The sequence below is a fragment of the Oncorhynchus mykiss genome, chromosome 11, assembly GCF_013265735.2.
Source record: "Oncorhynchus mykiss isolate Arlee chromosome 11, USDA_OmykA_1.1, whole genome shotgun sequence".
Classification (NCBI taxonomy): Eukaryota; Metazoa; Chordata; class Actinopteri; order Salmoniformes; family Salmonidae; genus Oncorhynchus; species Oncorhynchus mykiss.
This window is the reverse complement of record NC_048575.1, coordinates 77,748,989-77,759,177: the sequence shown is the minus strand read 5'-3', so window position 1 is coordinate 77,759,177 and position 10,189 is coordinate 77,748,989.

Sequence of the window (10,189 nt, the reverse complement as noted above, 5' to 3'; positions counted from 1 at the left end):
TCCCCAATGGTGGACCAATGACAACTCTGCACCTGCCCCCCCTTCCCAATGGTGGACCAATGACAACTCTGCACCCCCCCAATGGTGGACCAATGACAACTCTGCCACCGCAACCAGCCAGTCAATAGAACGCCGGGGAGCCGCTAATGACGCACACTTTGTAAGAAGAGGACTGGAGAGCCTTAAACAAGCACATCCCAGTAAGGGGGAGGGGCACAAAACAAACGTTATTAAACCATTAAACTGGAGAAGAGATGAGAGAAGAAGAGAGACAGAGGAACACTAGTGAAACAACGACGGAATTCAATCAATTGAAGAATAAAGATTGGACGTCAGATGTTTGACACATCCTGCAAACGCCAAAACAATTGGCTACACTCAGGACTTGTACTGTACTGTTTTGATTGAAGCCTACAGATGATCCAGTGAGCCCTCCCCCATTTCAAGCATCATGGTACGGACCACTGTGTAGGTAGGATGCAAGGGTAAGGGGAACATACCATGGTGTAGGTGGGCCCCTTTTTATGTAGACTGGCGGAGGGACACTGTGTTTCAGTTTATTTTCTGTTCAAAACAGTCCGAAATGGGAGCAGAAAAGAAAAACTAGTATTTAATGTTTTTTCAAATGTCTTAAATAGCAATATGCTGCATAACTAGAGTGTGTTTTCATCCAGACTACGGCCTGCATCCCAAAAGGCCCCCCTATTCCCTATATTGTACACTACTTGTGACCAGAGGTCTATGGGTCCTCTATATAGAGCCCTATGGGTCCTGGTCACAAGTAGTGCACTACATAGGGACACAGACTTTTGGGACACAGACTTTCTCTGTGGAGATGGCATTGGAGTGAGGGGAGGGGGGAAGTGATGGGAGGGAAGAAATAGGGGTGGGATGAGAGGGTGGGGTATTTAATATAGAAAATATTTCAAATTAAACTCAGCGCCTGGCGAGTACAACCTGTCTTGATTTGTTTTATGCTGTCATGCTATGTTGTGTATCGATATTGTATCTTAATACCTTCGTCTCTGTTTGACCAAATTTTCACCTGACGACAGTTTCACAACTTAGAATTGTCAAAGAAATCTGAGACTCGTGGGTTCAGATACTGTTGTGTTCGGTCCACTGTCCATCCAGAGTCACACATAATGCCCTCTGTAGTGGTGGGAGGAAACACACTGTAATACACCTCAATACTGCCCTGAGGGTCCCTCTACAACACACTGTAATACACCTCAATACTGCCCTGAGGGTCCCTCTAAAACACACTGTAATACACCTCAATACTGCCCTGAGGGTCCCTCTAAAACACACTGTAATACACCTCAATACTGCCCTGAGGGTCCCTCTAAAACATACTGTAATTCACCTCAATACTGCCCTGAGGGTCCCTCTAAAACACACTGTAATACACCTCAATACTGCCCTGAGGGTCCCTCTAAAACACACTGTAATACACCTCAATACTGCCCTGAGGGTCCCTCTAAAACACACTGTAATACACCTCAATACTGCCCTGAGGGTCCCTCTAAAACACACTGTAATACACCTCAATACTGCCCTGAGGGTCCCTCTAAAACATACTGTAATTCACCTCAATACTGCCCTGAGGGTCCCTCTAAAACACACTGTAATACACCTCAATACTGCCCTGAGGGTCCCACACTCTCATGTATTATAGAGAGGATCTGAACTGGAGTTTAAGGCAAGGATTCAATCTGATCACGCTTTGTCAGCTTTGCGCCATTTGAAGGTAATTTCTGATTGATGCTACATTTGCAGCTTTTACTGTGAATGCGGTGTCTGCGAACACGGGAATGGGAGGGGGAAGGAGGGGCAGGAGGTAGGGAGAGAAGAGGTAGCGAGACAGAGGGAGATGGAGGGAGATGGAAGGGAGGGAGAGAGACAGAGGGAGATGGAAGGGAGGAGGGAGAGAGACAGAGGGAGATGGAAGGGAGGAGGGAGAGAGACAGAGGGAGGAGGGAGAGAGACAGAGGGAGGTGGAAGGGAGAGAGACAGAGGGAGATGGAAGGGAGAGAGACAGAGGGAGATGGAAGGGAGGAGGGAGAGAGACAGGGAGATGGAAGGGAGGAGGGAGAGAGAGAGGGAGATGGAAGGGAGGAGGGAGAGAGAGGGAGATGGAAGGGAGGAGGGAGAGAGAGAGGAAGATGGAAGGGAGGAGGGAGAGACAGAGGGAGATGGAAGGGAGAGAGAGAGACAGAGGGAGGAGGGAGAGAGACAGATGGAAGGGAGGGAGATGGAAGGGAGGGAGAGAGAGACAGAGGGAGATGGAAGGGAGGAGTGAGAGACAGAGGGAGATGGAGAGAGGTGAGGAATGGGGAAGGAGGGGGAGAGGAGAGGGGGGAAGGAGGGGGGGAGGAGGATACTGTGTATTGAAAGTGACCAAAGCGGTTCCTAGAGTTCTGTCCAGCTGTATTGAGATACAGCCAGAGTTGCCTTCTCCCCCATTCAAATAAACACATCATATATCAGATCACTGCTTCAAATATGTAAATATTTAAAATAAGACTCTCGAAAGGAGAGGACACTTTATCTGGGCAATAAGAAAAATGTCTCTCTCCTTTGCTGAATGGTTTCAAAAGAAAGAACCAAGTGATTTTAAAGTGAATTTGGTCTGAATAGATTAGCCCAGGGGTTTGAATAATGTGTTGTACAAAAGAGATGTAGTTTTACCTGCCACAAAAGACCTGGACAAACACAGACACACTGCCATGAATTTGTTCACTCAAACACACACAGAGAGCAGAAGAAATAAGATATCAACGTGTCATGATCAATGTGACGATGAATGTGATGATGAAACGAAGTTGAACCTTGCTGAGAAAAAAATTATTCATTTATTTGTTTTAAACAGCAGAGGATCTCCTACTTCTTTGGTGCTCAGCCCCTCCCCCTTCTTCACACTCAGCCCCTCCCCCCTTCACACTCAGCCCCTCCCCCTTCTTCACACTCAGCCCCTCCCCCTCTTCACATTCAGCCCCTCCCCCTTCACACTCAGCCCCTCCCCCCTCTTCACACTCAGCCCCTCCCCCCTCTTCACACTCAGCCCCTCCCCCTCTTCACACTCAGCCCCTCCCCCCCTTCACACTCAGCCCCTCCCCCCGCTTCACACTCAGCCCCTCCCCCCTCTTCACACTCAGCCCCTCCCCCCTCTTCGCACTAAACAGTTTGATTTGTATGACCAAACTCCCTAGTGTGTTTCTGTCTGTGTACATTCAGATGTGTTGAAGTGGTTTTAATAAGGCCTGGGGCTGGTGTTGGTTATGGTGTTGTGTGGTGTTGAGGTGGTACAGGCCTGGGGCTGGTGTTGGTTATGGTGTGGTGTTGAGGTGGTCCAGGCCTGGGGCTGGTGTTGGTTATGGTGTTGTGTTGAGGTGGTCCAGGCCTGGGGCTGGTGTTGGTTATGGTGTGGTGTGGTGTTGAGGTGGTCCAGGCCTGGGGCTGGTGTTGGTTATGGTGTGGTGTTGAGGTGGTACAGGCCTGGGGCTGGTGTTGGTTATGGTGTGGTGTTGAGGTGGTCCAGGCCTGGGGCTGGTGTTGGTTATGGTGTGGTGTTGAGGTGGTCCAGGCCTGGGGCTGGTGTTGGTTATGGTGTTGTGTTGAGGTGGTCCAGGCCTGGGGCTGGTGTTGGTTATGGTGTGGTGTGGTGTTGAGGTGGTCCAGGCCTGGGGCTGGTGTTTGTTATGGTGTGGTGTTGAGGTGGTCCAGGCCTGGGGCTGGTGTTGGTTATGGTGTGGTGTGGTGTTGAGGTGGTCCAGGCCTGGGGCTGGTGTTGGTTATGGTGTGGTGTTGAGGTGGTACAGGCCTGGGGCTGGTGTTGGTTATGGTGCGGTGTTGAGGTGGTCCAGGCCTGGGGCTGGTGTTTGTTATGGTGTGGTGTTGAGGTGGTACAGGCCTGGGGCTGGTGTTGGTTATGGTGTGGTGTTGAGGTGGTCCAGGCCTGGGGCTGGTGTTGGTTATGGTGTGGTGTTGAGGTGGTCCAGGCCTGGGGCTGGTGTTGGTTATGGTATGGTGTTGAGGTGGTCCAGGCCTGGGGCTGGTGTTTGTTATGGTGTGGTGTTGAGGTGGTACAGGCCTGGGGCTGGTGTTGGTTATGGTGTGGTGTTGAGGTGGTCCAGGCCTGGGGCTGGTGTTGGTTATGGTGTGGTGTGGTGTTGAGGTGGTCCAGGCCTGGGGCTGGTGTTGGTTATGGTGTGGTGTTGAGGTGGTACAGGCCTGGGGCTGGTGTTTGTTATGGTGTGGTGTTGAGGTGGTCCAGGCCTGGGGCTGGTGTTTGTTATGGTGTGGTGTTGAGGTGGTCCAGGCCTGGGGCTGGTGTTTGTTATGGTGTGGTGTTGAGGTGGTCCAGGCCTGGGGCTGGTGTTGGTTATGGTGTGGTGTTGAGGTGGTCCAGGCCTGGGGCTGGTGTTGGTTATGGTGCGGTGTTGAGGTGGTACAGGCCTGGGGCTGGTGTTGGTTATGGTGTGGTGTGGTGTTGAGGTGGTCCAGGCCTGGGGCTGGTGTTGTGGTGTGGTTGTCTACCCAGCACCCTCTGGTGGTCAGGATGTAAAGCTATTTTGCAGCTCTGATCAGAACTCCATCCCGTTCCTGGTCCAAGTCCTCATCACCAGCAGCCAACATATCTGTGAGTATGATTCAGAATCAAATAAAGAGTTTTACAAGTGGACTAGGAATACCACTCTATGATGGAAATATGTTGTGATGTTTACAGCGATTTTGTTGATGTTCTGGTAACCTAGCAGCAGGTTCAATAATCCATCACCATTCATAGCACACAAAATAATTCTCAGGTCTAAATCAGACGCTGAATGAAAGAACCCAAACCAGTCAGTCACTAGAGGACTTATCCAGTTCTGAACCTGTACCTCACCTGGGATCTCCACAGCAGAGCTCTGTGAGGGCTTGTTGTTGTCGCTGTGTTTGTCTGTGGTCACACAGCCTGCTGGTACTACTTCCCTGTAGCAGCATCGACACCCTCTCCCTTCCTTCAGACTGTCTAGACTCAGTGTGCTGTGCTTGAAACGGCCTGGGCTGGCTGGGCCTACCGCCACCTTGTGATGTTTACAAGTATTACAACAGGGGACTGAGCTGCAGCTGTACAAACACTGGTCCTCCTGATGGAGAAGGGTTAGACTGCTCCAGTCCCCCTCAGTGTCTCCTCTTCTGCTGGGCTTCACAGCCCCCAGATACCTGGACAACAACAGCGACAACAGGTTATCACTATCGGTGCAGGATTCACCCCCAGATACCTGGACAACAACAGGTTATCACTATCGGTGCAGGATTCACCCCCAGATACCTGGACAACAACAGGTTATCACTATCGGTGCAGGATTCACCCCCAGATACCTGGACAACAACAGGTTATCACTATCGGTGCAGGATTCACGCCCAGAAACCTGGACAACAACAGCAACAACAGGTTATCACTATCGGTGCAGGATTCACCCCCAGAAACCTGGTGATGTAGTGATGTACCTGTTTGTATTAGTGATGTACCTGTTTGTATTAGTGATATACCTGTTTATATTAGTGTATTAGTGATGTACCTGTTTGTATTAGTGATATACCTGTTTATATTAGTGTATTAGTGATGTACCTGTTTGTATTAGTGATATACCTGTTTATATTAGTGTATTAGTGATGTACCTGTTTCTATTAGTGATGTACCTGTTTGTATTAGTGATGTACCTGTTTATATTAGTGTATTAGTGATGTACCTGTTTCTATTAGTGATGTACCTGTTTCTATTAGTGATGTACCTGTTTGTATTAGTGATGTACCTGTTTGTATTAGTGTATTAGTGATGTACCTGTTTGTATTAGTCTATTAGTGATGTACCTGTTTCTATTAATGATGTACCTGTTTGTATTAGTGATGTACCTGTTTGTATTAGTGTATTAGTGATGTACCTGTTTGTATTAGTCTATTAGTGATGTACCTGTTTCTATTAGTGATGTACCTGTTTGTATTAGTGATGTACCTGTTTGTATTAGTGTATTAGTGATGTACCTGTTTATATTAGTGTATTAGTGATGTACCTGTTTCTATTAGTGATGTACCTGTTTGTATTAGTGATGTACCTGTTTATATTAGTGTATTAGTGATGTACCTGTTTGTATTAGTGGTGTACCTGTTTGTATTAGTGATGTACCTGTTTGTATTAGTGATGTAGTGTACCTGGGTCCAGTCCGGGAACAGAGGATGCCGGTCCAGTTCTTCCAGCAGCCCTGATCAAACGGGTTCTTATCATCAGGCTCAAAGTAGGGCTCCTACAGAGGAGAGAGAAAGAGAGGGAGAGATGGGGCACCAGATTATAATACATCCTCAGTCAACAGAATGATGCTCCAATTAGTGTGTGTGTGTGTGTGTGTGTGTGTGTGTGTGTGTGTGTGTGTGTGTGTGTGTGTGTGTGTGTGTGTGTGTGTGTGTGTGTGTGTGTGTGTGTGTGTGTGTGTGTGTGTGTGTGTGTGTGTGTGTGTGTGTGTGTGTATGCGTGTGCGTGCGCGACGGGGAGAGAGTGTAGTGACTTACTATAGTAGAGGATGGCTCTCCATTGGAGATCAGCTTGATGTTGCTGAAGAGTATAACCAAGACCAAGAGCACACAGGCCAGGCTGGTAACCATGACGACCACACTGGTCAGTTAATGTTAAGGTTTAAAGAGAATAGTATGCGCACACTTTGGGACTGTGACCCAGGTGTGTGTGTGTGTGTGTGTGTGTGGATACGTGGTGGCGTGGGGCAGGCTGAAGGGCTGATGCAGGGTGAGGAGGGTGAGGAAGAGGTAGAACAGCGAGGAGGAGAGGACCAGGAGCAGGTATGACGTCAGCAGAAGGAGGAAGAGCAGGAACACACGGTAGTTACGTCTCCCCACGCAGTTATTCAGCCACTCACAGTGGTGGTCGAACCGCTGTGTAACACACACACACACACAGAGAGACACACAACCAGACAGACAACACACACACACACACACAACCAGACAGACAACATACACACACACACACACACACAGAAAAGACACACATAACATGTGCAAACAGAGCTGATGATATCACATAAAGCCTGAGACTACATGAGATAAAGATAATATACTGGGGAGGTAGATAATGATAATGAACAGGGGGAGGTAGATAATGATAATGAACAGGGGGATGTAGATAATGATAATGAACTGGGGGAGGTAGATAATATACTGGGGGAGGTAGATAACGATAATGAACAGGGGGAGGTAGATAATGATAATGAACTGGGGGATGTAGATAATGATAATGAGCAGGGGGAGGTAGATAATATACTGGGGGAGGTAGATAATGACAATGAACAGGGGGAGGTAGATAATGATAATGAACTGGGGGAGGTAGATAATGATAATGAACAGGGGGAGGTAGATAATATACTGGGGGAGGTATATAATGAGCAGGGGGAGGTAGATAATACACAGTGGGAGGTAGATAATGATAATGGGCAGGGGGAGGTAGATAATATACTGGGGGAGGTAGATAATGATAATGAACAGGGGGAGTTAGATAATGATAATGAACTGGGGGAGGTAGATAATATACTGGGGGAGGTAGATAATGATAATGAACATGGGGAGGTAGATAATGACAATGAACAGGGGGAGGTAGATAATGATAATGAACTGGGGGAGGTAGATAATATACTGGGGGAGGTAGATAATGATAATGAACAGGGGGAGTTAGATAAAGATAATATACTGGGGGAGGTAGATAATGATAATGAACCAGGGGGAGGTAGATAATATACTGGGGTAGGTAGATAATTATAATGAACAGGGGGAGGTAGATAATATACTGGGGGAGGTAGATAATGATAATGAACAGGGGGAGGTAGATAATGATAATGAACTGGGGGAGGTAGATAATGATAATGAACAGGGGGAGTTAGATAAAGATAATATACAGGGGGAGGTAGATAATGATAATGAACTGGGGGAGGTAGATAATATACTGGGGGAGGTAGATAATGATAATGAACAGGGGGAGGTAGATAATGATAATGAACAGGGGGAGTTAGATAATGATAATGAACTGGGGGAGGTAGATAATATACTGGGGGAGGTAGATAATGAACAGGGGGAGGTAGATAATATACAAGAGGAGGTAGATAATGATAATGAACAGGGGGAGGTAGATAATATACTGGGGGAGGTAGATAATGATAATGAACAGGGGGAGGTAGATAATGACAATGAACAGGGGGAGGTAGATAATGATAATGAACTGGGGGAGGTAGATAAAGATAATATACTGGGGGAGGTAGATAATGATAATGAACGGGGGAGGTAGATAATATACTGGGGGAGGTAGATAATGATAATGAACAGGGGGAGGTAGATAATATACTGGGGGAGTTAGATAATGATAATGAACAGGAGGAGTTAGATAATGATAATGAACTGGGGGAGGTAGATAATATACGGGGGGAGGTAGATAATGATAATGAACAGGGGGAGGTAGATAATATACTGGGGGGGTAGATAATGATAATGAACAGGGGGAGTTAGATAATGATAATGAACTGGGGGAGGTAGATAATATACTGGGGGAGGTAGATAATGATAATGAACAGGGGGAGGTAGATAATATACAGGGGGAGGTAGATAATGATAATATACAGGGGGAGTTAGATAATGATAATTAACAGGGGGAGGTAGATAATATATAGGGGGAGGTAATAATGATAATGAACAGGGGGAGGTAGTTAATGATAATGAACAGGGGAGGAAGATAATGATAATGAACAGGGGGAGGTAGATAATATACAGGGGGAGGTGGATAATGATAATGAACAGGGGAGGTAGATAATGATAATGAACAGGAGGAGGTAGATAATATACAGGGGGAGGTAGATAATGATAATGAACAGGGGAGTTAGATAATGATAATGAACAGGGAGAGGTAGATAACATACAAGGGGAGGTAGAAAATGATAATGAACAGGAAGAGTTAGATCATGATAATGAACAGGGGGAGATAATATACTGGGGGAGGTAGATAATGATAATGAATAGGGGGAGTTAGATAATGACAATGAACCAGGGGGAGGTAGATAATACACAGGGGGAGGTAGATAATGATAATGAACAGGGGGAGGTAGATAATACACGGGGGGAGGTAGATAATGATAATGAATAGGGGGAGTTAGATAATGACAACGAACCAGGGGGAGGTAGATAATACACAGGGGGAGGTAGATAATGATAAAGAACGGGGGGTCGATATTGATAAAGATTGGGGGGGGGGGGTAGATAATGAACAGGGGTAGGTAGATAATGATAAAGAACAGAGGGGGTAGATAATGATAATGAACAGGGGGGGGGTAGATAATGAACAGGGGTATGTAGATAATGATAAAGAACAGGTGGGGTAGATAATGAACAGGGGCAGGTAGATAATGATAATGAACAGGGGGAGGTAGATAATGAGCAGGGGTAGGTAGATAATGATAAAGAATAGGGGGGGTAGATAATGAACAGAGGGAGAGAGTTAGATAGTAAACAGGGTGAGGTAGGTAAGGAAAATGAAGAGGGGGGCAGGTAACGATATTGAAGGTAGGTAGATTAAGATAAAGCCATTTTGATGACACTTTCCTGAATTGTGGTTCCAGTCTGATATGTTTGCTACACTCATTTCAATACAACTCACGTCCACACATGCATTGCAGCGACGGCAGTGCCATGCAGCAGGGGGAAGGTAGATCTCACACCTACTGCACCAGTCCATATCATACCTCTGACCATTCACTATCACATAGGCCACCTCTACTGTGCCTGGCCATGGGGGGCCTGAGAGAGAGGAAAGAGAGGTGGAAGACAAAGAAGAAGAAGAAGAAGAAGAAGAAGAAGAAAGAGAGAGAGAGAGAGAGAGAGAGAGAGAGAGAGAGAGAGAGAGAGAGAGAGAGAGAGAGAGAGAGAGAGAGAGAGAGAGAGAGAGAGAGAGAGAGAGAGAGAGAGAGAGAGAGAGAGAGAGAGAGAGAGAGAGAGAGAGAGAGAGAGAGGCTTTATAAACATTGCTCCTTCATGGTAATTTCTGGATAACAATGTAGCGACTTTAAAGGAGAATCTGGAGCAGGACTTGACTCAACAACTCTGCAGCTCAGATACAGATGTAGGATCTTAATTTGACCAGTTTCTCACAGCAGGA